This window comes from Nicotiana tabacum, chromosome 15, assembly GCF_000715075.1.
Source record: "Nicotiana tabacum cultivar K326 chromosome 15, ASM71507v2, whole genome shotgun sequence".
Classification (NCBI taxonomy): domain Eukaryota; kingdom Viridiplantae; phylum Streptophyta; class Magnoliopsida; order Solanales; family Solanaceae; genus Nicotiana; species Nicotiana tabacum.
The window spans coordinates 7220153-7245189 of record NC_134094.1 but is presented as its reverse complement, the minus strand read 5'-3'; the positions used below and the strand labels follow the sequence as shown (position 1 = coordinate 7245189).

Genomic DNA, 25037 nt, shown 5'->3' with positions numbered 1-25037 from the left:
AGAAATTTATAGATTTAAAAAAAATATTTGGGAGATTATGTAATTTACAAACTCACCCTATTATTGGTATGTGCTTTATATCTGCTTATGATTTATTATATTACTTTATTGGACCTCTAGTAAGTGTTGATGTCGACCCCTCGTCATAACTTGAAATGACCAGACTTGTCGTTCTGAGAATTTACGTCCCGTTCAACGACTTAAGGTCTCGAGCATCTTCGTAATATGTGCTATGACTTGCATAGAGGATCGGGTTTGGTTTTCGGAAGATTCAGAATTAAATTGAAAGAACAATTCTTAATTTTAAAGTTTAAATAAAAAGAGTTGATCGGAGTTTGACTTTTGAGCAAACAACTCCGAAATGGAATTGTGATGATGTCAATAGCTTCGTATGGTGATTTCAGACTTAGGCGTATGTTCGGATTTGGATTTGGAAGCCCGTAGGACAATTCGGCATATTTCGGCAAAAAGTTGGAAAATGAAGTTCTTGAAATACTCATAAATTCGTCCGTAAGTCGATTGGTTGATAACGAGGTCGTATTTCGATTCCGAAAATTTGAAACAGCTCCATTATGACATTTATGACTCGTGTGGTAGGTTTCCGGATTGATTTTGTAGGTTTCGGTATCGAATGTAGAATTTGGAATTCGGAAGTTCATAAGTTTCTTAGGCTTGAATAGATGCGTGATTTGTGATTTTGAGGTTTGGTACCTCGAGGAAATTCTTGAATAAATCTTGTGTGAAAGTGGTGGTTGTCGAAATAACCCTGACCCGAGCGAAATAGAAAAGATTTCCCGTCACCAACACCCAAGGTAGCATGGGGCGCTGGGATTTTTGAGGTTCTGGCCGAATTTTGGGGGTTTCCTCCACTCTCTCAAGACCTCCAACTCCCCCCATCTCCAAGATCTTCAAGAAATTTCTTAAAGAACTCAAAAAAGGGTTTTGGAAAGATTTATTCCAAATGATTGAAGTTGTAAGGGTAGTGGGAGGTTTTCATACCACTAAAGAGCTGAATTAAGAAAGCTTGATTTGTGGCAATCTTATTTTCGAGGAATTTTCAAAGAAATCACCGGGATTTGAGTCGTCCGGAGGTGGTTTCACTCGCGAAGATCATATAAGACTTGGTTTAAGTCTTATATGGAAATTGTGTGATTGAAAATCATGTACGCGAGGTGACGAGTACGTACTTGGTTTAGATGTGCAAATTATATCGGTTGAAATTCGTATACACCCTTATGTATTAAATTGGAATATTGTGGGAACTTAGTAACTCCTTGATTTGTCATGCCTCATTCCTTATTTGTCGAGTTTGTATTTTATATGATAATTTGGGGTAATTGCCACTTGGAATTTTATGTGAATTCCATGTGTTTGTTGATTCTATATTTCTTGGAAATAATCACATTATGGATTTTGCATCTATAACTAATTAATTAAATACTTTTAAATTAAGGCATTAATATATTTGTCAAAAATTGGATTAAAAGAGGCGTTGTCCTATGCTGAGTTACTTTTCCATCCTTGTTGTTATTTTTGAGGTTTCATATGTGTAGTGTGGAGCCTTGGGCTATTTGCTGTGAAATTAATTGATTTTGTTGTATCTTTGGAGTTGGTTATGACCTATGGGGAAATTGCGATATGAATTGTTGTATTGTGTTATCGTGATAATATTCCGTGTAAATTGTTATGTGATTTGAGTTATTATTATGAGAACATAAGGGTGGCATTCCACTATTGACATTATGTGGGTATAAGGGTGGCAATTCACTGTGGTTATGTGTGTTGGGATATTGTCTGGGCGGAGTGATAAGGGTGGCTATTATACGGAGTGATAAGGGTGGCTATAGGAGCGATAAGGGTGGCTATTGATATTGTTAGAGCGGAGGGATAAGGGTGGCTGTTATTATGGAGTGATACGGGTGGCTATAGCAGAGATAAGGGTGACTATTGTCAGGGATGATATGAGATTATTGCGTTGGTGATTTTTACATGATGTTGTGAACTTTTCCTGGTGTTTATTTTTATCTCTTGTGCAACTTGTCTTGTTGTTACGGTAAACTTCATAATAGTCAGATTCATGTTGCAATTGTATGCTTATGGTTATTGCCGGGCGGATTTTATTATTGGCACATGAGTTGTCCGTGAGGTTACGAAAGAAATATGGGCATGAGGGGCCGAAAAAATATAATGATTTTATTATTGACACATGAGTTGTCCGTGCGATTGTGATAGAAATATAGGCACGAGGTGCCATGAAAATATGAAAGTGGGTTGAGCCCCATAATTTTTATGAATATGAAATAAGGTGTCACATGGTGACATTTACTTGAAAGGAATTATATTCGAAAGAGATTTATTTGAAAAAATTATGTTTGAAAGATATTTATTTGAAAGAATGATATTCATAAGATATTTATTCGAAGAAAGTATATTAGAGATACATTTAATTGAAAGGATTATATTCTAAAGATTTCTATTTGAAAAACTTATAGATAAAAGATGTATATTTTGTAAGAATTGATTAATTGGTTGTACTTGTGTTCATTATTCGTTTGAACAATATTTATGGTGTTCTTGTTGCCTTGTTATTTATATCACTAGTTGGTTATCATTGCTATCATTGCTATTTATTTTCTATTATTTTTGTATGCTATATTGCACAGGTTATTAGACTAGTGAGTGTCTTGACTGTACCTCGTCACTACTCCACCAACGTTAGTCTTGATACTTACTGGGTACCGACTGTGGTGTACTTATACTACACGTCTGTATATTTTTGTGCAGAGTCAGGTACTGGAGATATTGGACTCGAGCAGAGTTAGTGTGTTGATCGCAAGGATTCAAGGTAGAGCTTCTTGGTCGTCACAGTCCCTTGGAGTCTTTCCATTTTATTGTATTGTTAATTATTATTAGAACAATATTGTATATTCGATCCTTGAGAGCCTTTCGTGTATTCAGTTAGAGTTCGTGGTTCAGTATTACCAGTCTTGGAAGGTTGTTATAATTATTTTCGTTGTTGGTTTCGATTATCTATTAAACAAAAATGGCTTGATTTGTTATTAAGATCGCCTTACTTAGTCTTAGAGACTAAGTGTCAACACAAAGCCATTGGTGGAACTTTGGGTCGTGACAAGTTGGTATTAGAGCTCTAGGTTCATAGGTTCTATGAGTCACGAACGAGTCTAGTAGAGTCTTGCAGATCGGTACGGAGATGACTGCACTTATCTTCGAGAGGCTATGGAATTGTTCGAAAATTTCCACTTCTTTTATTCATATCGTGCGGAATTTGTTGATTATGGAGTTTGAGCCTTTGTATCACTATTCTATCACAGATGGTGAGGACACGTGCTACCGGGTCAGCTGAGCAGACACCCGCGCATTCTGCTAGGCCGCAAGAGGCCGGGGTCGAGGTAGAGGCCGAGGAACGGCACGTGCCGGAGCTAGAGCACCTCTTAGAGCAGCAGTCAAGGAGCCGCCAGTATCTCCGATTGGGGGACAAGAACCAGAGACACCTGTTGTTACCCCCGGACTTCAGGAGACCTTAGCACAATTCCTGAACATGTTTGGTACATCAATTCAGGCGGGATTGATCTCCGTTTCACCAAATATTTCACAGATTGGGGAAGGAGTTCAGACTCCTATCGCCCATACTTCAAAGTAGCAGGTTCACATTGGTCAGGTTTCGGGTATAGTACCGGTACAACCTGTTATTTCGGTTCAGCCTGAGGTTAGGCCCGAGGCATCAGAAGAAGAACAAAAGAGACTTGAAAGGTTTAAGAGGTATAGTCCACCTACCTTTAGTGGCACAACTACCGAAGATGCCCATGGATATCTAGAAAAATGTCACTCTATTCTCTGCACCATGGGCATTGTAGAAGTGAGCGGAGTTGACTTTACTACATTTTAGTTGTCAAGAGCAGCGTATCAATGGTGCCAAGTTTATGAAGAGGGTATACTAGCCGATGCAACACCACCCACTTGACCTCCATTTTCAGAGATCTTTTTGAATGATTTTGTTTGCCAGACTCTCCGGGATACGTGGTGCACAGAGTTTGAACGCTTGCGTTAGGGCACCATGACGGTGTCAAAATATGCTATCATGTTCAGTGAGTTTACCCTCCATGCACCTATCATGGTTCCTACATTTAGAGTACTAGTCTGCAGATTCATTGAAGAGCTCGATTGTGATTTTAAAATATGTATGGCTCAAGCATTGCAGACTGACATTCCTTTTCAGCAAGTAGTAGCGATTTCCAGGATGTTAGAACGTGTTCGAAGTGAGGAAAGAGAGTCTAAAGAGGTCAAAAGGTCTCGAAACTCTAGAGAATTCAGTGGATTCTACTCTGCAGCTATGACTCATCATGGCAGAGGGTCAGGCAGTCAGGCAGCCCAGTCCGCAATTTAGAGTACTTGTAGTGCTCCAGTTAATACTTTTAGTGCACTACTGACGCAAGGTTCTTACAATGGTTATTCCAATTATTCGACACAGACTTAGTATGAGTAGCCGCACCCGCATAGGGGTTGTTATGAGTGTGGTGATACTAGGCACATCATGAGAGATTGTCCCAGACTTGTGAGAGGTGGATTTCATCAGAACACTCAGGCTACAAGCTCTATTCCTGCCCCCACATGCATAACCAGTTAGGGGTAGAGGACAGACGGGTAGAGGCGGCCTAGAGGGGGAGGCCCAGCCCATTGATACAATTGCTATAGTGTGGCTGAAGCCATTGCACCAGATAGATCCTTTGAAAAGCATTATTCTTATAATTCATAATAAAAGGAGCATTATTCTTATTTTGATTCGATTTCAATTATCGAGGTGAGAGATCCTTTCATGCTCCTTGTATGGTGGATTTGTAAATTTGTACTCTACTTCCGTGTTTATTCATGTTGGGAGATTTGATTATGTTATCCCGTGCCTATCATTTCTTTTTGTATACTATTGAGGGCTATGAGTCCAAAAGTGATTTTCTATTACTCACTACAATGAGTTTTGATATAACTCCGGGATAGTTTGGGTAAAATTGGAAAATTTAATGCCTTACCGATATGGGGGTTCATTATGTGTTGTGAAATTTATTTTTCGAGATTTATTTAAAAGAAGGAAAAAGAAATGAAAAAAAATTCAGTTGGCACGATGTGTATAATACGTGTGATTTAGAGTTGAGGATGGGATCCTCGCATTTTAATGTGAACTGATATGTTTAAACCGGTCTATGTGTCGTGGTGGAAGTTATATCGAGATGAGATCTTTGTGGTTAAATTCATATATTTTAAATTATCCCTGAAAAAAGTTTTTGCATTATAATACAGATAGGGAGCTATGGCTACTGGGCTTGGTTGATAATTTATTTGAATGTTTATCTGCGCATGTTAGTCATAGTTGTATTGTGATTACTGTGTTTTAGCCTGCGAGGTGTATGCCCAGATGAAATTAAATGTGACTCGTTAATTCGGGTGAATAATTAAAAGTTTTCTTTTTCCTCAAATCGTTGCCAGTAGTGTGAAGGTTTGAAATTAGGCTAGAACTGAGATGAAATTTAATTGTCGGTGCTGAAATTGATTATGGGCAGCCATTGTGGCTAGAGTTATTATTATGGGCCTATGTATGATGTGTCACACTATATGAATGTGTCGTGCAAGAGTAGGTACGAGTTGATACAACCGGTTGAGTCTAATACCGTATGTTGATGTGAAAAATCAAGTCTTTTTGAAAATAATTAAAGTGTAAGAAATTTGGTTTTAAGGCTTATAAGTTTAAACATGAGAAATAATCTCAACTGAGATGGTGTTGTCAGACTTATGATGATTGTGGTGACGTAGGATCACCCGCGAATATATGTATAGTACATGCACTTAGTAAATTGAAGTCCGCAGAATAATTCTTGGCACGTTCGAGGACGAACGTATGTTTAAGAGGGGGAGAATGAATGACCCGACTTATCATTCTGAGAATTTACATCCCGTTCAATGTCTTAAGGTCTTGAGTAGCTTCGTAATATGTTCTATGACTTGCGTAGAGGGTCGAGTTTGGTTTTCGGAGGATTAAGAATTAAATTGAAAGAACAATTCTTAATTTTGAAGCTTAGATGAAAAGAGTTGACCGAAGTTTGACTTTTGAGCAAACGACTTCGGAATAGAATTGTGACTTTTGACCGAGGTAAGTCTCTTGTCTAATTTTGTAAGGAGAAATCTACCCCATAGATGAATTAAATTAATAATTGTTGCTAATTGTGGGGGCTACGTATGCACAAGGTGACGAGAGTCCGTGCTTAGCTACTATTTATGCTAAAGTCCGGGTAGTTTAGGACTCAAATCATGAATTAAGTGTGTTAATTGCATCCTTTATTTAATTAAAGTATTAGAACTATATTGTAATTGTTAGAGAAAATAGTAAAAGACTAAAATTGCACGTACTTGAATTTTTGTGAAAACTCTTTAACTGCTAAATTGCAATTGTACATCCACTCGTATTAATTTTATAAAATATATACTCTCATTCCGGAGCTACATAAGAAAGTATCCTCCTTTCTTGTGGAGCAGGCCGAACGCTTCGGCAGTATATGTGCATCTATGGATGGCGCCGTACGTCCCTCGGCAATGTACACGACACTCTGGATCGGGCCGAACGATCTCGGCAGACATCGTGCCTAATAATAATAATTACACGATACTTTGCTATTTATTGCAGCTTGTGAAATTAATTAATAAATTGGAAATGATCGCATTTGAAGGAATTTAATTATTTCTGCTGGTTAAAGAAAATTATTGTTAATCCTATAAATCATGTTGATTTAATATTTCTATTTTTAATATTATTGACCTTTAGTGAGTGCCAAAGTCGACCTCTTCGTCACTACTTCTTCGAGATTAGGCTTGATACTTACTGGGTACACGTTGTTTACGTGCTCATGCTACAATTGCTGCATATTTTTGTGCAAGTACGTATATGTCTAGCGGCCTTGTGGGCGCAGAGGTGTGGTTAATGCAGAGACTTAGGTGAGTTGCATTCTATATTACGATCCGCAACCAGTAGAGTCTCCTTCAGATTTATTTATATTTTTTCTGTCTAATTTGTATTCCGGACAGTTGCTGTATTTTATTTTATATTCTCAGTAAATGCTCATGCACTTGTGACACCGGGTTTTGGGAGGATTATGGGTTGTTCTGTAGTGAATTTGGTAAAGGTATTATTATTTACTCTGTAAATCCTCATTATTTACTATGTATATTAAAGGAAAAAAATATGATTTCAAAAGTAATAAAAAATGAGAATCTAATTTAGTAAGTATTTATCGTTGGTTTGCCTAACAGTGGTGTCTGGCGCCATCATGACCTTAATGGATTTTGGGTCGTGACATGTGAGCTGCAATCCAGGCTACGCATCGAAGTCCACAAAGTCTCCATCATCATATTTATTTCATCATGTCTTATTTATATTCTAGACAGATGTTGTATTCTTATTGAACTCCTTAGTGAATGCTCATGCACTTGTGACACAGGATTTTGGGTTTATACTAATTAATGTTTACAGTTTCGTATATTATTATTGCTTTTTATAAACTACAAATTTTGTACGTCGCCGTTGATTTAGAAGTGTAAATTTCCTTCCTTATTAAAATTTATGATTACAAAAGTAATAAAATGAGTAATTAAATTGGTAAATCACTGATGGCTTGCCTGACGGCGATGTTAGGCGCCATCACGACCTATAGTGAATTTTGGGTCGTGACAATATGAAACGGGATAATAAATGGGCAAACTAAAATAATCTTTTAGAGAAATTCCTATTTAATTAAATATTATAATTTAAAAAACAAATACAGATAGCTTACACATGTTTAAAGTGCAAGAAAGTTATTACTAACAATTGGTATTAGTATCTAAATAATTAAGTAATATGTCGTCACTTTCTAGGTTGTAATTTAGGTTAATATAATCTAACAAAAAAATCTAAATTTCATTTCTTGTACGGTATGCGGTATAAAATTACTTAGAGTACTTTTAAAGAGATTTTTTGTTTTACTTTTTGTTTTAAAATATTTTCAACTTTTATATCTAGTTCAAGATACATAATTCCAACTTTATATCTACTCCATTTTAATGCTTTAAATCTGAAAACGAACTTAATAAATTAAATCACCTGCTGTAAAACCGCGTCAGACTAATAATTGTAGTAGTAGTAGCTTTTAGGAGATTTGGAATAAGTGCTTTTCAAAGATATGTAGGAGCGTACAAAACGATTTCAAACATCTGTTCACATTTCAAAATATAATGTCATATACTACAAAATTCAAATCTTCTGGCTATTATAGCTACTGTTCTCAAGAAATTTCCACTCACCTTCCTTGCTCCCTAATATCCAACTCCCTTTTATTTTCGATATAAAGCCTTAATTACCTCTTCTTCTTCGCTGAAAATAGCAGCCAGAAACTTGCTAGTCGCAGTAATCTCTTTGGGCTTCAGTTTGTCTAGAACCTTCTACAGATCTCGTCATTGTTCCTCACCCTTCTCACGGTCTCATTCAATTCAATTCCATTTCTCACCTGGTATGCTATCTATTATTTGCTTTAATCCTTAATTCGTTTTATTAAATTTCTTTTTTGGAAGAAATCATATTTTCGGGCTTAGAGAGGAGTCGGCCTGATAATGTGAATAGTTTGGGATTAAGACGTAGTTGACTGAGTGATATGGTTTTGAGTTTACTGTATTTCAAGGCCGGCTGGAGGGTCTATTGAAGCAAAGGCTTTAGGCCCCGTAACGTCTTGTAAATTTTTGTGATATTAGAACTATGAAGTTCTCCCCGCTCGATTTAATCATATAAAGTCATTGGAAATAGTAAAATTTATGTAAATAATGTCATGAATATTCATAAGTGAGTTTGAGTTGTTTGAAAAAAAAGACCCTTGAGTTATTGCTTCATTAATTTGTTTTTAGTGTATACTACTAGAGTCTCTTAGTTTATAATGAGACCAGTAATTAGGATTACATAGTAGCTGTATTAATCTCATTCTTCCGCCACAATTACATTAGGACTTCACATTCTATTACAAAGTTAGCGAATAATTTTATTATTAGTTGAACTCATAGTCCAAGGTACTGGCTAAAATTTATACTATTACAAATTTATCCAACGCGAGGTTGCTTCTATGTAAAAAATAATTGAGTTATTAAGGGGTATAAAAGTTGGACAATATTTTGAAGATATTTTTGTTGTTCAATATTTAGCGCGGAATATTCGTGCTTTTATAATGATAGAAAATAGATAGATATAAATATAAATTAGTCTCTATTTCACGTATCTCGCACGTGTAGCCCTAACAATTATTATAAAACGTATATTTAATGGAAGATTGTAGGACTTAAACTGTATATTTTCCATCAAATCCCATATCCATCTCTCTAAAACTCGTTTTTTATAGATATTCTTTTTTAACTAAACTAGGATTCTTATTAGTTTATGGTTGTGTATAGGAACGTCCCAAGCATTCCTAATGTAAATAAAAAGATACCTAAAATTATTCTTGATCAAATCTTATTCCTTCCCATATTCGGTAAAACGTTATGTACGTGCCTTTTCAAATCAATTAGGATTGTCAATTTTACATTATTAGGAATAGAATGACTTACTTTCCTAACTTAAACAATAGAGAATGTCTAACGATTTTCAATGTAAAGGCAAAAAGTTTTACTTCTAATTTTGGTTGACATTGTCGGTCAATATTTTATTTTAAAAATCTGAGCTTTTTATATATTCGATTACAAATATGACACAAATAAACAAAAACAACAAATGATGAAAATAAATTTTATAACCTAAATAAGCTATGTAATCGAATATATGCATGCAAAGACACATTGACACACGAACATCATAAAAATAAAGAAAACACAACTCTAAACAACATTTACCTTCAAACCTTTAACAACCTAACGCTTCTGTGTTACCACGTGTGAATTTTTCTTCATTTCATATACAAAAAAAATATTTTACCAGAAATTACCAGTGGCGGATCTATGCATCACATTTGGGGGCTTAATCACCCTTTGAACTTGACAAAAAGTGTGTGTAATTATATTACTCCCTCCATTTCAAATTAGATGAGGTACTTTCCTTTTTAGTCCGTTCCAAAATAAATGACACATTTCTAAATTTGAAAATAATTCAACTTTAAACTCTTCATTTTACTCATTTTACCCTTAATGAGAAACTTTTATAACCACACAAATGTTACAAAGTTTTTACCCCTTAAACTTCTAAGACCACAAGTTTCAAAAGTTTTATTCTTTTTTCTTAAACTCCGTGCCGAATCAAAGTAGCTCATCTAAATTGAAACAGAGGGAGTAAAAATTTAACCAAATGCATATAACAAGGCAACAAGTACCCAGATAATAAGAAGTTTGATGGGTGCTTTAGTCGAGGAAAGGTGCTGGAAGTTTATGAAAGTGCTTCGTTTGAGTTTAGTCAAACGAACGGTTTTTGTTTAACCAAAGAATTAGATTCTCAGTCAAAGCCTATTTTTAGAAATACTCAGGTTAATGATAATCAAGAAATTCAATATTTCTCAGAAATAAGAAAGGAAATTAGAATAAGAAATGTCAAAGTAATTAGAAAGCACAAGAAAATAATTATATTCCAATAATAATCAGAACGTGTCTGTACAAATGACATTTCTTTCTCTTATATAGAGGTATTCAAGTACAGCGTCTTTTCTCTTTTAAGACCGAGTCATTATGAGCATTAATGACATTAATGAAATATTATAATTGGTAATCGTAACTGTTCGTGAAGATTCTGTAACGTTTGTAATCATCCACGCTCATTAATTGAAGATCCATGAATCTGCCCTTTTTACTGTCTTGGTTCATTCCACCGGTGCCTCTTCATATAACTTAAAGAGACTCGAGCAACCATTTCTTTTCACCTCGTGGGTGATTTGTTCGTATCTACTACGACTCGTGTCTGTTTTAGTGCTCCTCTCTAACTGTTGCTTTTCTAGTGATCCACGTGCCTTGCCATGTCAATCACATAATTAACTCCACGTGTAACATTTATTTTTACCAATACAGATAGTTCCCCCACTTACCAATTATTCAGCAATTGAATATTTGGGAAGTGGATCATATTTATGGAGGGAATTTTTTGCCGCCGTTTCTCACGTATCATTGCATCTTCCTCTGATCCAATGCGTCGTATGTCACTTTCATTTAATGCATGTGACACATGGCAGTCATCGATTGGTTCTGCAACTCTTCAGCGGGTTTTAGAGCTCTTTTGCGGCTGCATCAGTCACGAAGTGACTGTTTTCATAATGACGTTTCCATCATTACCCTCTTTACATGACGATTGCTTCTACATATAAATACATCCTTTGTCTTTGCTTTTACGAAAACTTTTCTGTAGTGTTATTTATTCACAACTTACTCTTGTTCTTCATTACTTTCTACTTCCCCATACAACTATGTCTTCTTTAAATCTTGATCCTCGAAAAGTCGTCATAGTGGATGAACTTTCCCCTTCTTCCGCTCCTATCAGGAATAGGAGAGGTGGTAGGTTACGTAGTTTAGGGTCAGTGTCTGTACGTGGTTCTCCTTCTCAACCCAGTATTACTCCTCCATCATCTTCTACAACTAGGGCTTCTTCTTCACATAGATCTTCCGCTAGAAGTACGGATTCTAGTGAACCACTTTGTGAACCTACTGTCGACGAGATTATTTCCGCTGAACTTTCCTTTGTCACTGATAGAGAATTAATTAAAAATCAGGTCACTTCCATGACTTCTCACGATCGTGCTGATGTTTACCCTTCCTAGATTACTGAGGGTTTGGTTTCTATTGTGTGGAGAGATTGCTATTAGAAATTTGACTTCTCAATTCTGGTCCCCCATGAAAATCAAAGGATCGCTTCCTTTAAAGATGGTTTTTCTTTTGTGTATACGTATCCCTTCACATTAGGTTTTAGGCCACCTATTGATCCAGTTATCATTGAGTTTTGTCGTTTCTTCGATGTGTGTTTAAGACAGATTGGTCCTATTGTATGGAGGGCTGTGGCATGACTTGGATACTTGGCAAATTTAGCTTCTTTACCCTTCACCTTTTACCATCTGATTCATCTTTACTCTCCCAAAGTATTTCGTCATGGGATTTTTACTCTCGTGGCGAGGAGTAAGAGGGTTTTGGTTAGCCCTAAAAACGACAAAGATCGCGGCTGGTATGCCCAATTTTTTGCTGCTCCTATAAGTGGGTTAGTAGGTGAAGAGAACATGCCCTTCCCTAAGAAGTGGAACTTTGCACGTAAGTCTTTCTTTCAATCTTTTATTTCTCTTTTTTTTTTTGTGAAGAACTTGTAATCTCGTAATTGTTTTACTTTTCTTTTTCAGCAACCATGGGAACTGTTGAGGAGATTCTTGATCTACGTGGTTGGGTAGAGAAATTGTTAACCGTTGCTCCTATGGAAGAAAGGTCCTGGAAATACCTTTTAAACAAATTTGGATGGAAAGTTAAGACTCATGGTAACTTTCTCTTTCACTTTCTTCCTTACTTCCATGTTTATTTTGGAACTTATTAACCCCTTTCTTTGTTAGGGTTTCCCATTCGAGGTGTGAGTGCTGCTTCAATCACTGCTTTGAGGCTCTCTCTATCAAAGGCTCAAGAGATAATCTTGAGTTCTTCGTCAAAAAGAAAAGCTGATAGACCACAAAACTCTGAGGAAGAAGAAGAACGGGACGAAGGCTCGTTGGTTCATAAGCCATAGGCTAGGAGACGGGTCATTTCAGATGATGAAGCTACTCCCCCTCCTAGTTCTGTTCCCATGTCTGAGCCTGAAAATGCTACCTTAGTGAGTTCATATGAAGAGACGCCTGCTGCACCCCATGACTCTACTGAACAACTCTTTTCTCGTGGGTTTGATGAAGAAAGCTTTGTCTTTATATCTGAGGAAATGCCTCTTGCCACTTTTCATGCCTCTGCTCCGATTGAACCTCAGTTACCCGTTCCTGCTGCTGCTTCTACTGTTCCGCCCGTGGCTATTTTGACTTCCTCGACTGCTCCTACTGTTACAACTTCCCATGTTAAAGTTGGTTCCTCCAGTAACAGTAGAGCAATGAAATAAGTTACCATCGAGATTCTTGAAGATGGTAATCTTTTGAAGAAATCTGGCCAAGCTGATGTATGGCTGAAACCACTGATTGGCCCAGTTGAGAAGTCAAAACTGGAAAGTCACAGTTTTCTAACGTGGATGAATGATATTGTGCATTCGTCTTTAAAGGTAACTTGTCTTTTTATTTTACGTGATTTCTCTTTTACTGGTATCACATTCCTCTTTTCATTGCGTAGATCAATCTCATCGGAACAGAGATGATGAAAAGGATCATCCACACATAGCAGTTGATGAATGATTATCACACTGAGGTGGACAACTGGAAAGAATAGTTCGAGGAGTTTCAACTTGAGATAGGGGTTTTAGAGGAAGAAAAGTGCACCTTAGAGCAACAAATAAAGGTTATGGCAGCAGAACTAGCGGTTGAGAAAGCCTCATCCAATCAGGCGGGCAAAGACAAGAATCTTCTCGACTCTTCATTTGCTGAGCAGCTTTCCAAGGCTTCTGAAGATATTAGGAGCTTAAAGGATTTTCTAAACCAAAATGAAGCTTACTCTTGGGAGCTTGTTCAAATGCTCACGCAAACTCAAGAAGATCTTCGTGCATCCTCGGACAAGTTCAGTTTTTAGAGAGATCTCTTGCCCCCCTACAGGCTTCTTATGATGCTGCCTTGAATGAGAAGGATGAATTAAGAGCTGAGGTTAAGAAGTGGGAAAAAGATTATGAGACCCTTGAAGATAAAGCCGTTGTTGATGTTAACTGGGCTTTTTTGAATACTCACCTCGAAATGTTAATAGAAGTAAGCTGGGAAAGCTTTGACTTAGATGCTGAGATTGCAAAGACTACATAGACGATTTAAAAGACCCAGCAGAGTCAAAGCTTTTCTTCACCTGAGATTGGCATTCTCGAGGGTGATGAAATCGCTCCTGGTGAGGCTATTGTTCAACCTTCTCCTGCTCAAGTTGCTCTTCTTTCTGGTGATGATGCCACTCTTCATCCTACCGGTTCAGATTCTGCCCCACAGTGAAAGTTAAAAAGTTTGAAATATTTCTTTGTTTTTTTGGTGGAACATTTGGAGATTTACCCCTGGTCCCATTTGGGGTTAATGTTTTGAAAAATCTTACCCCTAGTCCATTTTGGGTTTTTTTGTATAAGACAATTAGGTTGGAAATAAGTTCATACTTAGTTTTAACCAAGTTATTATAATATCATCTTCTAAGTTTTTGTTCAACTTCTATGATATTTTATTCCGAGTTTCTGTACTAGTCTTTTGTTATGCATTAAAAATGCTTCAGTACTTCGTGACTTTTTAAAACAAGCACGGTTTATAAAAGAGGGCCCTTTTATAAACGACACTTAATGAAGAAGACGTCTCAACTTCATAATGGTGTAAACATACGAAAGAAGAAATAGGAACACACACGTTTCTTTGAATAACTTTGAGGAAGTTTTGTATCTTTCGAACTTTCAAATTGTATAATACTTTACATGTATTCAAGTATCATCTATAACTCTTTTGTAACTATTTTTTTACAGCAGATTTTACAAAATTTCAAGGGTATATCTTGCAACCCATGACTAAATATTGACATTCGTAAGATTTTGAAATTTACATCCACGAGTGTATTCTTCATAGGTTTTTGAATCAGGCTTGCGTTTTTGGCTCTTGACTTTGCTCTTAACTTTCGATTTGTTGGGTAGACCATAGGCTTGACTTGAATTCTGACTTTTTCAGTCTTCTTTGCCTTTTTTATATATAGTCTCCCAAGTATTTGAGCTTTGAAGTATGAAATCTCGAGCACTTGATTATTCCTTCCACAAGTGTTTGATCTTTGAAGTATAAAATCTCGAGCACTTGATTATTCCTTCCATGTGGTCCATTTCCTGAAAAGTAAAAACATACGAGACTCGGAGGTATATATAATTTAGATGATGACTGCTTAACCCTTTATATTCCCATCAGAAAGGTTGAAACCCTAGACCGAAAATAATGTTACTTCCGCGTATCTTTCAGGTCTAATATCATCATTTGGTGTGGGCTAGATTTTTGCCTACCATCTGAAATTATTAGTATAATTTTAACTGTACAAAACCAAAATCGTAATTGAACATATATCTGACGGTGGGTATTTCTTTTGCTCAGAAATAGTATTTCTTTAAATGAACAGCATTCTAACTTGAGGGTAAAACCTTGCCATCCATGGTTTCTAACTCGCAGGCACCTTTTCCAGCGATACCTCGAACTTTATAGGGTCCTTCCCAATTTGTATTTAACTTTTCTGCTCCGGTTGTTTTCATTGATTGGAAAACCTTTTTAAGAACGAAGTCCCCAATTTTGAAGTACCTTAGGTGAGCCTTTCTGTTGTAGTATCGTTCTATGATTTTCTTTTGTGCTGCCATCCATATTAAAATTGCTTCTCTTCTTTGTTCGAGTAAGTCCAAGTTTGTTCTTAATTCCTCATCGTTCGACTCTTCCATTGCCATTATGAATCTCGTGCTTGGTTCTCCAATTTCAACTGGGATTAAAGCTTCTGAACCGTACACAAGCGAAAATGGAGTTTCTCCCGTGGCTGTTTTTGTTGTGGTTCTATAAGCCCATAACACTCCTGGTAATTCTTCAGGCCAATTCCCTTTTGATTTTTCTAGTCTATTCTTCAAATTATTGATGATAATCTTATTTGTTGACTCAACTTGTCCATTTGCCACGGGATGGTAAGGTGAAGAGGTTACTCGTTTGATTTGCCAACTTTGAAAGAACTCCGTGATTTTCGAGCCTATAAATTGTGGGCTATTATCACATACGATATCTTTTGGAACTCCAAACCGGCATATAATGTTTCGCCAAATGAAGTCTTTCACCTCTTTTTCTCGTACTTGTTTGAAAGCTCCTGCCTCTACCTATTTTGAAAAATAATCTGTAACACTAATAAGAACTGCACCTTTCCTTTAGCTTGTGATAAATACCCTACTATATCCATTCCCCATTTCATAAATGGCCATGGGAAAATGACTGTATGTAATAACTTTGCAGGTCGATGCATATTGTTGGCATATCGTTGACACTTATGACATTTGGCTACAACATTTTCCGCATCTTCTTCCATTTTAGGCCTGTAGTATCCTGCCCTGATTAGTGTTTTAACTAAAGATCTTCCACATGCGTGATTTCCGCAATGTCCTTCATGTACTTCCCTCATCACGTACTCCGTTTTATTGGGTCCAAGGCACTTTGCTAAAGGACCGCCAAACATTTTTCGATATAAATTATCTCGAATTAGGCAATAACGAGCAGATTTTCGTCGAAGCACTTGAAATTCTTTCTTGCCTCTAGGTACGATCCCGTACTACAAAAAATTAACAATCTCGTTTCTCCAATCCAAGGTTAAATGATTAAAGCTTACCTCATGTTTATCCTGGTCAAGTGCTGAATGAAATAAATGTATTACAATAGCATTTTCTTCATTCGTTACTCCTACAACTGAAGCAAGGTTAACCAACGTATCTGCTTCTGCGTTTTCTTCCCTGGGTATTTGCACGATCTTCCATGATTGAAATTGCCTGACCAGCTCTCGTGCCTTTTTCAAGTATTGTTGCATTCGTGCCTCTCTAGCAGTGTAAGTCCCCTGCATCTAATTGACTACCAGTTAAGAGTCACTTTTAATCATGATTTGCTCTATGGAAAGTTCTCGTGCTAGTTCCAAACCCGCAATTACAGCTTTATACTCTGCTTCATTGTTAGTAATAGGGTAACATTTAATTATTTGTCTTATAGTTTCACCTGAGGGTGGGATTAAGACAATACCTAAACCGGCTCCTTTGACATTTGAAGAAACATCAGTAAATAAAGTCCACGTACCTGGATTAGCTCTAGTAAAAATTTGTAATTCCTTTTCTACTTTAGGAATTATTTTTGTATTAAAATCTGTGACGAAATCTACTAAAATTTGAGACTTTATTATTGTTCTAGGTTGATAAATAATGTCATATTCACTTAGTTCTATTGTCCACTTGGCTAGTTTGCCAGACAATTCTTGTTTATGCAAAATATTCCTTAATGGATATGCAGTTACTATGGAGATAGGATGGCATTGAAAATATGGTCTCAATTTCCTAGCTACCATGACTAATGCTAAAGCTAGTTTCTCTAGATGAAGATATCTAGTTTCAGCATCTAATAAAGATTTACTAATATAATAAATAGGAGATTGTTTACCTTTGTCTTCCCTTACTAAAACTGCACTTACAGCTACTTCTGCAACTGCAAGATATACAAATAGTCTTTCTCCATCCCTTGGTTTAGACAGTAGGCGAGGATTTGTTAAGTATGCCTTCAAATCTTTGAGGGTTTGTCGGCATTCCTCAGTCCATTCAAACTGATTTTGCTTCTTCAATACTGAAAAGAATTTAACGCTTTTCTCTGAAGATCTTGAAATGAATCTTCCCAAAGCTACAATCCTACCTGTCAATCTTTGTACCCCTTTTTTGCTTGTGAGTATATTAGGTATTTCTTCAATAGCTTTAATTTGTGCAGGATTTACTTTAATTCCTTTATTAGATATGAGAAAACCTAGAAACTTACCTGATGCTACACCAAAAGTGCACTTTTCTGGGTTCAGTTTCATATTATATCTGTAAAGGATCTCGAAGGTAGTTGAAAGATGTTGAAAATGATCTTCTGCTTGTGTAGATTTAACCAATATATCATCAATGTACACTTCCATTGTCTTCCCCAGGTGTTCTTGGAACATCTTGGTCACCAACCTATGATATGTGGCTCCAGCATTTTTCAAGCCAAAAGGCATGACTTTGTAACAATAAGTCCCCCTATTTGTAATAAATAAAGTTTTTTCTTCGTCTAAGGGGTCCATTTTTATTTGATTATAACCAGAATACGCATCTAGAAAGCTTAATAATTCGTGGCTTGTGGTATCTCCAATCAGTTGATCTATATGCGGTAAAGGGAGTGAATCCTTCAGGCATGCTTTATTTAAGTCAGTGTAATCCACACAAACTCTCCATTTACCGTTCTTTTTCGGAACTACCACAGTTTTAGCTAACCAATTAGGATATTTTACCTCGCGTATTGAATCGATCTTTAAGAGTTCATGTACCTCTTCATCGATCACTTCATTTTTGAATGATCCTTGCTTCCTCTTCTTTTGTTTGACATGTATGAATGATGGATCTTCATTTAATTTATGAGTTATCACCTCCGAAGGTATACCTGTCACATATGAATGGGACCATGCAAAACAATCCGTGTTAGCTTTTAAATATTCAATTAACTCACCTCTCCTATCTGGGTTTAACCTTGCTTCAATATGAATTCTTCGATTTGGCCATTGTTCGAATAGTGGAATAGCTTCAAGCTCCTCAATCGTTATTTTAATATTTTCGTTCTCCTCTGGCTCTTGAATTACATCTGGTGAGGAGTCCACGTCTGTTTGTTTTGATATAATTTCTGTTGAAATTGGATTTACAGAATCTTTCTCACTTGCACCCGTATCTTTTTGACTTGCACTCGTATCTTTTGGACTTGAATTCGTATCTTTTTGACTTGGCTGTATCACCGAATTGATGCTCCTTGAAGTTTGTTGATCTCCTCGAATCTGTTGAATTCCCCATTTTGAAGGGAATTTGATAACCGGATGTAATGTGGATGGCACAACATCCATATCATGAATCCACGGCCTCCCAAGAATCACATTATAAGCCATATCCGTGTCTATCACTTGAAATTTTGTTTTTTTGATGACCTCTTCTGCGTTTGTGCTTAGTTCAATCTCGCCCTTTGTAATAACGATTGAGTTATCAAACCCATATAAGAAACGTGCTTTTGGAACTACACGATCGCCCATCAGCATTTCGTTCACCACTCGTAATAGAATGATATTCAAAGAGCTACCTAGGTCAATCAAAACTCATTTTACATTAGTATCATGTATAAGTAAAGATATTACCAGTGCATCATTGTGAGGAATCATTAATCCAGAATTGTGGGAGTTCGCTTTCCGTGAGTTATTGTAAACTTTGTTGTTTTTCTCGCGGCTGTATAGGTTACGCCGTTGACTTCTTCTCCACTGTTTATCACATTTACTGTTCTCTTTGGAGACGGAGGTTTTGGAGGCTCTTGCATATTTTTTATGTAAGCTTGTTTGTCTTTCTCGCTGAACAATTCCGTCAGATAGCCCTGCTTCAATAAATGTTCCACCTCACCTTGTAGTAATCTGCAGTCTGATGTTCTATGGCCGTGATCATTATGGAACTCGCACCAAAAGTCTGGGTTTCTTCAATTTGGATTTGATCTCATCTCTTTAGGCCATCATACCTTATCCCCCATGCTTCTTAAAACAGCGACCAACTCGGAGGTACTCACATTAAAATTGTAGTCCCCAATCTTTGCGTTTGTATTAGCATCTCTATTACGTTTACCTTGATCTTTTCTGAAGCTCGACGATGACGAACCTGAATCTCTATTTTCGAACCTGTGGTCAGCCCGTACGTTTTCGAATTTGGAATGAGCTTCTCGCCTCGAAGGTCCCATATAAGGCTCGTACCTATTCTTACCGGAGCTCTTCTCAGATTCTGACCGCCTCGAACCTGTGTTTTCTTCAACCCTTGACTGAGCTACGATATCTTCTTCGATTCGTAGCTTGGTACTGTACCTATTGTAGACATCATTCTATGTCGTGGCAGGGAATTCACGTAGGCTCTCTTTAAACCTCCTCGTAGCTTCTGAACTTTTTTCGTTTACATTGCTTGCAAGTGCCGTGGCTGCCCAATTGTCATGTACTCTTGGTAGCAACATTCTTTCACGTTGGAATCTGTCTACGAATTCTCGAAGTAATTCTTTATCTCCTTTCTTTACTTTGAATATATCCTCCATTCTCTTTTAAACTTTTTGTGCACCCGAGTGTGCTTTTATAAATAGATCTGCAAGCTCAGCAAAAGAGTCAATAGAATTTTCAGGTAAAAGAGAGTACCATGTTAACGCTCATTTAATAAGTGTTTCCCCAAACTTTTTAACCAACACATATTCAATCTCCTGCTTGGTTAAATCATTAACTTTTACTCCCGCGGTGAATGCAGTAATGTGGTCACCTGGATCGGTCGTTCCATCATATTTCGGGATGTCAGGCATTTTGAACTTTTTGGGAATTGGTAATGGAGTTGCGCTTGGTTTTCATGGTTGTTGTGAATATTTGTCGAAATCAACTCCTTTGATCACAGGTGGTACGCCGGGTATTTGCTCAATATGGTTATTTTGTTCTTTCACCTGTTTTTGCAAGGTTAGTATTAAAGTTTGTAAATCAGAATTATTAGGCATACCTGGTCTCCCATCACGTGACTCGTTGGGAGTTCCTCCGCTTCCAGAATTAGCCAACCCTGATAATGGAACTCCACAGTTGCAGTATTGTTTGGTGGAGGTGTGGGTGGCACAGCTGGTAGTCCCCTCACGAAAGCCTGGAGAGCATCATTCACGTACTCAATAATTAACTACTTCACAGCATCCTGCTTGACAGTTTGTTCATTTCTATGTTGGTCATTGTTATGAGTAGTGGATCTTTCTGGTGATGCTTCTCTTGAATTGCGTGGGATTCCTTGAGGTGACAGAACTGGAGTTCCTTCTGCCTGCTGGTTGTTGTCCTTGACATTCGACATGATTCAGTTGAGAGAGAGTGATTTGGAAAGTAAGCGAAGATTATTAGATTCCCGGTAACGGAACCAATTTGTTTAACCAAAGAATTAGATTCTCAGTCAAAGCCTATTTTTAGAAGTACTCGAGTTGCTGATAATCAAGAAATTCAATATTCTCTCAGAAATAAGAAAGGAAATTAGAATAAGAAATGACAAAGTAATCAATAGAAAGCACAAGAAAATAATTATATTCCAATAATAATCAGAACGTGTCTGTACAAATGACATTTCTTTCTCTTATATAGAGGTCTTCAAGTACAACGTCTTTTCCCTTTTTAAGACCGAGTCATTATGAGCATTAATGACATTAATGAAACGTTAAAATTGGTAATCGTAACTGTTCGTGAAAATTTTGTAACGTTTGTAATCATCAATGCTAATTAATTGAAGATCCATGAATCTGCCCTTTTTACTGTCTTAGTTCATTCCACCGGTGCCTCTTCATATAACTTAAAGAGACTCGAGCAGTCATTTCTTTTCACCTTGTGAGTGATTTGTTCGTATCTGCTGCGACTCGTGTCTCTTTTAGTGCTCCTCTTCAGTTGTCGCTTTTCTAGTGATCCACGTGCCTTGCCATGTCAACCACATAATTAACTCCACGTGTAATATTTATTTTTACCAATACAGTTTCACATACTTAGATGTATACTTAGACATCTAAGTATGCATCCCAAACATATGGAAACCAATAAAGCCCCATCAAGAAATTTTCACTCACCTTCCTTGCTCCCTAATATTCAACTCCCTTTTATTTCCTATATATAAAGCCTTACCTCTTCTTCTTCTAAAGGTGATTGTCTCAAACCTGAAATCATTATGCAAGAAAGCAATGAATCACTAAAATTATTCATCACATATTTTGGACATTCTATTTCTAAAACACAACAGCATTCATAAAGACAATAGCGAATTCAGTTCAATCTATTAAAGATAGAGAAAGACTAGGTCATGCGAGGACAAATATCAAATTTTTATTTCTGGAAAACATCTTGAAACTTTCGGCTAATTATAATTATCCAAACTTCTACTCCATATGACTTATTTCACCTCAGAGTTGTTGTCAATCTCTAACCATAAAAAGTCTCATCAAAACACTATCCTAATGCTGACCCTGCAATTTGTAGAATTATTTTATGCCATCAACTTTTATATGCAACCAACAATAACGATATACATAGTGTAATCCCACAAGTGTGGTCTGGGAAGGGTAGTGTATATGCAGACCTCACCCCACCTTGTGTAAGGCATAGAGGGGATTTTCGATAGACCCTCGGCAAAGAAAAAACAAAGCAAGTTTGAAAATAAACCTTAGCAAAGAAGCCATGTTGAAAATACTAGTGAAAAGAAACTTGTTTGTCGCAGTAATCTCTTTGGTGTATTTCTTCATTTCTTGTGCCTTCTTAATTCAATTCTACCATCAGGAAGAATTTCGTATTTGATCTCTGAGAAACGTGTTGCTGAAACAAAGTTTTGGAGAACAAGTACCAATCTGAGGTATCAATTTCTCCTCCTCCTTTTTTTTAACGGATAAAAATATTCCTATACTCATACAGTCATACTATCTTTGTTTTTTCCTCATTCTCTTAGTTATTACATCTGTTATTTTTTATTATATTTTGTGATGTTGTGGAGCAGCTAGGTTACATAGAATTGAAAGCTCGTCAATGGAGGAACCTCAGATTCTTACAGTTTTGACAACTTTCTTGGCTCTTTTCATTGACTTACTGAATCTCAAATATCACGGTGATCAAGATACTCCGTTTCAGGAGCATCCCAGGATCGTGCATTTCGCATTAGGCGCTTTGGTAATGTGCTTGTTTCTATATGGATTTGAAAAGAAATATCCTCGGTTTTATCAAGCATATCTGCGTTATGTTTCATTGGGTGTGGAGTTCTTTGGTTTTCTATCAGTGGCCAGTACTGCCTCTCTTTTGTTTCCGGACTTCGCTTGGCCACTTGTGTATTTCTTCTGCCTTGTGCTGAAACACAGTGAGCTAGTATTTCTTCTGCCTTGTTCTACTAGCAGTGAGCTGAAACACAGTTTTGGGAAACAAGGGTTATACCCGTTTTATGCTATCTGAGAAAGAGGATAAACTTGGTTTTTGATCAAGTCGGACATATACCGGAGGTGGATCTAGAATACAGGTTACTAGGTCGGCAGAATCAAGTAACTTTTATTTAAAATCTGTATTTATTTAAAAAGTTTTATTGAATACGTATAAATTATCTAACAATAAGAGGATCCGGGCCATTTCGAGTTGCACACAGAACAGGAGCACTTTGGTGGGTTTGCTTTGGGAATATATGAGTGAGTGCTTTGAAATTGTAAGAGCTAGGTTTTTTCTAGGGTTCTGAGTATTATTTGGGTGCTTCTCTTCCTATAATGATCGATAATTTGGTGCTTTTGGGTAAATAATGATCGCTAGGTTTTTGCTGGGATTTTGGGTGAATAATGTTTACAGAAGTTGCAGGTTTAACCTTTATTATTTTAATATTAAATTCATTATATTTCTAAAATTATAATTTCATGACATATAATATTATTATTGCATTATTACGTTGTTATTAATTGGAGCCGTTAATGAATTGGAATCCTATTGAATGAAACATGAAAAGATAGAATTAAAAGAATTAATTAATTAATTAATCATCTTCACATGTTTGAAAGAATTTTATCATCAGTTGTCAATCATTTTGGCATGTGCTTTTTCCTTTATATATGAATGTGTAATATTGCTAGTTGTAGACCTGTAATTTTTGACTCTCCCTGAAATTTCATATCTTTTTTGTTCTTAAATGTTTCTTTTAGTTCTAATATTGTAATTTTGACTATTTTTAACCTTTTTGCCTTATTTTAACTTAAAAATGAAAACTACAAATTAAAATATTTTTCTTTGTTTTAGTTAGTTGATATTTGTCTAGTTACTTTTAGTTTATCTTACTTTCTATAAAAGTAAAAAATAACAAACAAAATCACATAAATGCACAGTCACATTTCACATGGGACTTTGAGGACCACACGGGTTCTATAATTTTTTTTGGTTTCTCGCCCGATATTCGGTACCCGCATTGGAGCTCGACTATATTGGAATTCGCACCGCGTAGGACCCCATTCGGAGAGAAGCTCTCTCTACCAAGAATTTTTTCATACCTAGGGCTCGAATCCGTTCCGCACCTAACTTATTCCCCAAGCTCAATTCCAGTTGAAAATACTCACCTCATACACAGTTCAATACATATGATTGACTTCTGAAGGAATGTTTTCGGCAGATTCCGAAATCTCTCAATTTTACTGTTGGTATGACAACATCTTTCTCTTGTTTTCATGATATTCTCTTGCAACGATTTGAATGGATTTGTGTTTAATTTATCCTGAAAGTATCTGTTGGTTTCGGTTATTTTACTTTGTTATTTGTTGGTGTTGGGTTTTAAGCTTGTTAGAGCTTAAAAATAGAGTGAATGAGAAATAGAGAAAAAAAAATAAAAATTTTGAATTTTTTTCTTTGACAAAGGGACATTGTCCCCTATTTGAGGACGAAAAGAGTTTTGATGACTTGAGAATAAGGCAAGGGTTGAGAATAAGACAAGGGATGAAGGAAAATAGTTTTGATGGGTTGTCATATAAAATTGTACTTTTTATAGCTCTTAAAGGGTTGAGAATAAGGCAAGTCTCGCTTCGACTTTGGTCAAATGATTTGATTGATTAAATTTTTAGACCAAATTTATTTGTTAATATTAACGTTTTAATTTTCCCGTTATAATTTGAATTTAGCGGTTTGCGTAAGTGGCCGTTTTATAAAATAACCATTTTGCGTTGCAGCATTACATGAAGAGTTGCAACTCTTCGGTATTACCCAATGTTTTAGCTATAAATACATGAACTCTCCCTCAAATTTTTCTTACGAAAATTCTGATTTCTCCTTCTTCCTTCTGCATTGTTTTAATAGAAAAGAAAGCAGTGAGTGTGATTTGCTACTGTTCTTTGAGTTCGTTGGTCACTGAGGTTTGAAGTACCGTTACACCGGTGACGGTAATCCGTTCTATTCTGGGAGAAAATAATCCTAAACCTCGGGTACTAGGAGGGGATTAAATTCCTTAAGGAAACACTGTGAATTCAGTGGGCTCGGATTAATTTCTGTTCTTCTCTATTTCTGGTTTCACTTTATTTTTTATATTTTAATATATTTTCGAATACAGAATGCTAACAATCTTAAGGAACTTAATTTTATTTTTCTGTATT

The 25037-nt window shown here is 36.4% G+C and overlaps 1 long non-coding RNA gene across 1 annotated transcript; it reads left to right on the top strand.

Moving 5' to 3' along the window:
* Nucleotides 1-8310: 8310 nt before the first annotated feature.
* LOC142169405 (uncharacterized) lies at nucleotides 8311-14432 on the top strand. Its single transcript, XR_012699111.1, has 3 exons — nucleotides 8311-12512; nucleotides 12585-13267; nucleotides 13336-14432. It is a non-coding gene; the product is annotated as an uncharacterized LOC142169405 (long non-coding RNA).
* Nucleotides 14433-25037: the final 10605 nt, after the last annotated feature.